Raw genomic sequence first — 6,219 nt, 5'->3', positions numbered from 1 at the left:
AAAATTGCCTTCACCGGCCAAATCACGATTTGCATGAACTTGAGGGTAAAAAATATGGTTAGAGGCTGTGCACAGGACTATGAGCTTGAAGTTCTGTGCAATTTGGATAAAAATGGGGCCCTAAAAGCGCTCTATTTTGCAATGGAGTGTACGCATCGTTTTCAAAACGGCGATGGGCTTCATGACTATTTTTAGGGGTGACCATCTTAGGATGGAAATTTCTCCTAAAAGTCATCAGTTAACCCCCCCCCCCCCCCCCCCGAAAATTAAAAAGAAAAACATGATGAAATAAACTTTAATTTGATGTGTGTCTCGAACACCTTGGAGAGTTGGGAGTATTCTTTCTGAATTTCTGAAATGGGGCATTTATCATTGCATTTTGTTCACGGCACATATTATGGTGTTTTAAAAAGCACAAGTTTCTGCCGGGATTTTTTGTTTTCATTTCTTAACGTAAAAAAAAAGAAGCTAACTGACATTCAAAAACTAAAGTGAACCACGCCGCGACGTTTGAAAAAACAAACAAACTGTAAACCGAACAGATTTATGACGGGCTGGTTGCTTTGTAGAACACCAACTGGTCTTCCTAATATTTGTGGTTTTCTGTACGCCATCCAGTCTGTATACGGTACATGTTACGTAATAGAGAGCGTGGCTCGGACTAGTCTCTCATTTTTTTTATGTTTGCCTCATTTGCAGTTTCATCATTATAATGCCGTTTCCAAAATATAATTAACCCACCCACTTTGCTTAAAGTATCAATATGAAAGGCCCTATGTATTCTTTTTCCATACTAGCTTAGCATCTTGGATGTTGAAATATTTCCACGTACATGTACATCTTGTTTGTTTCACTCAAGGGGCGTGGTCAAACCAAAATGGTTCGACATGTGACAATTTCAATTTTAGGGAAAACATGGAAATCCACGAATTGGATTAATTCGAAGAACGCATTCTTGCCTCGGCCCCATGTCGCCCTTGGATCTGGTGGAGATATATTGATGATGTTTTTTTCATCTGGACCAGTGATGAGGACAGTCTCTTGACCTTCACTAACCACATCAATTCCTTCCACAGAACCATCAAATTCACATCGGAGTTCTCGGCTCACCAAACCCACTTTCTGGATGTCACCGTCCGCAAGCAAGGCAACTCAATAACCACTGACCTGTATTCCAAACCCACAGACACCCACCAGTACCTCCACTCCTCCAGCTGTCACCCCAGGCACTGCAAAACTGGCATAGCGTTTAGCCAGGCACTCAGACTCAAAAGAATTTGTTCTAATGATTCCGATTTCTCCCGCCATACACAGATACTGAGGAACAACTTGGTGGCCAGGGGTCACAGCTCTCGCCAAGTTCATCGTGCCATTGCCAGAGCTAAAGCTATCCCCAGAAATCTAGCTCTCACGGGAAAGGCCCCTGATGCCATGGCCAAACCCACGATTCCCTTGGTTACCACATTTCACCCCAATCTCCCTCCCCTTCGCAAAATCACTAATGACAATCATCATATCCTCCACACTTCAGATCGCCTTGCCCGCGCCATCCCCAACGGCCCCACATTGGCTTACAGGCGTCCTCGAAATCTACGGGACTTGATTGTTCGAGCTGAAGTCCCTTCCTTAGATGCATCCCCTCCCACCCAGCATGGTACTTTCAAGTGCAGTTCCAGATGTGTTGTCTGCCAGATTCATATCCAGGAGTCTGACTCCTTTTCTGGCCACTCTTCTGTCACTACCCACAGAACCATTGGTAACATCACTTGTAACACCTCTAATGTCATATATCTCATTTCTTGCAGGGTCTGTGGAGTGCAGTATGTAGGTGAGACTAAGAATACGCTCAAGAGGCGTTTCTATGCCCACCGGTCAACGGTCAACACCAAGAAACTAGACACCCCTGTTGGTCATCACTTCAACCTGCCTAACCACTCCATTTCTGATATGATTTTGCAGGGCATTGAATCTCTTGGCCATCGCAAGGACTCAGTTCGCCTCAGCAGAGAGAAAGTGTGGATGAATCGTCTTCGAACTATTCAACCACATGGTCTCAACATCCAACTTGGAAATGATTAATCCTTTTCTTCCTCCATTGTCTTCTGTTACAGATAATCCATCTGGTCTTCCTTGTTTGTGTTTACCCATCTTCCCCCATCTTTCATCCCTTTCCACCTCAATACTGTCCCCCCCCCCCCCCCCACATCATCCCTTCACTCTCACACTCTTCTGTCCGTTCCCACTCCCTGTGACCTTTGATCCTTCCCCTTTCTGGTCCCTCCCCTGTTTACACAAGACCCCTTGTGGTTTGCCATCTCCCTTTGTTTCTTTGTTCTCTCATCCACCCTCCCCTGCATCTTTCCACACCTTTCACACCTAATCCTCCTTTTGTGTTTCTTCTTTCAGCCCTGCATGTTTGTGTGCACCCCCATGTTAATGTATGTACCTCTGTCATTTCTGTTTTAGCCTCTGAAGAAGAACTTGCTAAGTTCGCAACGTCAGGCCACATTAATTTTAAGATTTATATATTTCAGGTCCATCCAGTCAGTAAGCAGTTTGCAGCAGTTTTACTTTTTTTCAATTGGATTAATTGGCAGATGATGATATTGAACCAACCTCGTCCCCAGGGTGTCGAGCAGTACGTGACCACCACCTGCTTACTATTGGAAACAACGTTGGAAATAAAGTAAGCACTGGGGACGAGGTTGATATTGAACTGCATGCCCAAGCTTCTTGTATTGACAGTTTTTGTTACTTGTAGTGCCGTGTTGCTCCCTCTCGTGCTTTTCAACTATCGAATTTTTTTTCGCTTAACTTTAAAATGTTTGATTTTAAAGATGGTGTCATACGTGCTTTTTGGGTGTGGCACCTTGAAAAATTGATTTTCAAATTGAATTGATAATTTTCTAGCATTACATTAGTTATGAGCTTTCCCATGAGACATCGCGCGAAAAAAAAATCGGCCCATGACAAGCAGTCAATTAATTAATTTCAGCTTTTGAATTAAGAGTGGGACGCTTCTTATTCGTTCTGAATAGTGTGCGCAATTTCTGAACTGGAGCGCGCCATAAAGGCCTGCAAAAACAAACAAGCAAATTCATTTAAATTTCTTTTGGAAAAGAAAATCGGAAGTTTGAAAAAGCAACATTTATACCAACTTTAACGAGGATTTATGTTTTGGTTTTTTTCTATCTGAGCGTCTGACCTGAACGTCTGTTATTTTTTGTTGCTTTTGCAGGAAAGGATGCGCCTGAATATTGGGAGGCAAAAAAATGATTTCACTTTTGTAATGTACCGGTTATTATTTGGCCGGATATTTTACTTGATGTCTCATTCAAAATCGAACTTAGCTAGAAAAATAGCAATTGAGAAATAGAAAAAAAACCCTGTATTTTGGGGATAGCAACTAAACGAATTGAACCCTAAAAAAAATCAGCTGGACATGGAAAATTGATGGAAATCAGTGGCGCATAACGCCTAAATATTGGCTCCGTTCACAAGCAACCCCCTCACCGCGGCAAGACATGGAGAATTGGGGAGACCACAGGGCCGCGTTTTGGCGCTGTGACCGTAAATTTGTTTCTGGTTCGGGACCATTTTGGTGCTTCGGTTACACTAAAATGACGTCATTGTTACGACCAAAGTTGAACCAAAATTTGCGATCGGTTCACTAAGGTTGCAGACCAGTAAATCGGTCCGAAATTGCCTACGCCGGCCAAATCACGATTTGCATGCCCTCAGTATTTGAGCATGCTGTGGGCCATGAACTTGAGGGTTTGAAAAAAAATATGGGTGGAAGCCGTGCACAGGACTATGAGCTTGTAGTTCCGTTCAATTTGGATGAAATTGGGGCCCTTAAAGCGCTCTATTTTGCTATGGAGTGTAGGCATCGTTTTTCAAAATGGCGATGGGCTTCAGGACTATTTTCAGGGGTGATCATCTTCGGATGGAAATTTCTCCTAAAAGTCATCAGTTGACCCACCAAAAATTGAAAAGAAAATGAAAGATGATGAAATAAGCTTTAATTGTATGTGTGTCTCGAACACCTTGGAGAGTTGTAAGTATTTTCCCCGAATTTCTGAAGTAGGAGCATTTACCATTGGGGTCTATGGAAGTTTATTTACTGGTCTGTAAGTTTCAAGATGGCGGAAAAGTGAACAAGTTTCAGCAGACGACTTACAACAAAAAGGATTTAAACAGTGGGTTTGTACCGTCCGCGCCGTTGGGTAAAGGTGATAACAAAATTATTACAGTTGATAGCAATATTATTACTATGCCTAGGGAAAATACTGGAAAAGTATGTTACTGGAAAGTAACTCCCCCTCCCCCGTTTTAGAACCACTGCCTTGGGGACAAGATAAGGATAAACTCGGACCACCAATATAATTTAGGGTCAGGAAAGACCGCATTATTTGTGTACATACATGAATATTACATTACATCCTATAATGTTTTTCTCGCATACTTCATTAGCGCAGTATACTGACATTTGATCCTGCTCCTTGGGGTGATGTGGCAGACTGAAGCCCATTAATTCAGGAGCAGTCTCATCTTTCATGTTGTCATCTAGCTCATTTTCTTACAGGTAATCGCTTTTCAGTTTGCTGCCTGTGGCCTTTTCCGGTACCTGTATTTTTTTTTACCTACCCAAGCTTCTGTCATGTTGTTTATTTTCTGGATTGTAAAATCCTTTTGTTTCAATACCCAGTGTTTCAAAAAGTATGTTTTCATTTTTAGAATCAAAAGCATATAATGGCCTCATCCATTTCGCTCGTACCCGCCCCCCCCCCCCCCCGCCCGCCCTGCAAATCATTTGCTTTTGTGCACAGATTTGCCTGTGAGTCGACTGGTTTTCAGTCCTAATTGGTTTTGATGATAGGGGCAGAAACCAGTCTAGCTACCCTGCGAGAATCAATGTATTGCTGGACATCAAATAACATGAAAATTGTGAACTAAACATGGGCCATTTTTTCGGTTTGATGTCGTTTGAATGTGTTTGAAGTTATATGTAAGGTATTGCTCCATTACCATGAAATCAAACTTTCACAGATAGAAAGTTGTAATTAGTATGGCCGGACAGATTTTAAGTTACTTTGTACAAAATGTATTATGTTTGAGAAAAGTACATACATGGGGCTGTGTCGCCTTCTCATAAGAGCTCCAATATTGACTCCGTGCACAAACAGAAGATGGCGCTTCTGACCCTTTCAAGAGCTTCATGGGAGGGACATGTCATGGGTATGAAAAAGTCCCCCCCCCCCTCTAAATTTTGGTTAACTTGTTTATTTACCAGCCTGTATTCTATTATTCATTACTACCCAACTCATTCTTATTTAAATTCACCAACGGCCAATCCACGCACGCCGTTGGTGGCGGGAACACATTCAAGTCATTCTGTGCATATACGGAGACGAGAGCTGTTGTGTTAATTCTCTCTCCAATATTCTCTTCATTCTTGCAGAATAAACTCACATCTTTGAGAGTTGAAGCCTGTCCTCTTGACATCAAACATCCACGGGTCACAGACACATAGCTTGCACTTACTGGTTTGCGTGTGTATACGTATGGCGTGAAGTACGCCCGACTAATTATTATATTCTGAATTCGCACAACGGTTACAGAGGGAGAGTTGGGGGTGCTGTGGTCCAATGGTTACGAAGTTCGACTTGTGTGCCGTGGTACACGAGTTCAAATCCTGGCCATGGGAACATGGTGCTTGTGCTCTTGAGCAAGGCACTTTTAATTACCACTATTGCTTCGTCCTTCGGATGGGATGCAAAGCCGTAGGTCCTGTGTGTTGTGTAATGCATGTCAAAGTACCCAGAAACACTTGTCGCTAAGAGAAGGGGTTCGCCCTGGTGTTTCTGGCAGTGGCCGCAGCACCTTGTAAACCCTGGTGCCACACCTCCAGTTTAAATTCCCTAAATCAAATATTTCGGAGGACCACCAACCAAGTACCAAGTACCAAGTAACAAACCTGTAGCATCTTCACGCGAGTGTCAAGACGCCGTTGGCAATGCGTTTGAATGTCCCTCCCAATGGTTTCCCCCAACTCTCCCTCTGTAACCGTTGAGCACGGACTTGTGCACGGAATACATATGGGGGCATGCTGCTTGTACTCGTTAAGTTACAGGTGTATGGTGTGGAGTAAACTTAAACAACTTTTCATCTGAGCGTGCAGTGCGCAGACCCGTAGCTTCCTTGCACCTGAGCATGGGC

This window comes from Patiria miniata, unplaced genomic scaffold (assembly GCF_015706575.1).
Source record: "Patiria miniata isolate m_02_andy unplaced genomic scaffold, ASM1570657v1 HiC_scaffold_7, whole genome shotgun sequence".
Classification (NCBI taxonomy): Eukaryota; Metazoa; Echinodermata; class Asteroidea; order Valvatida; family Asterinidae; genus Patiria; species Patiria miniata.
Note: the sequence above shows the minus strand (reverse complement) of the source record.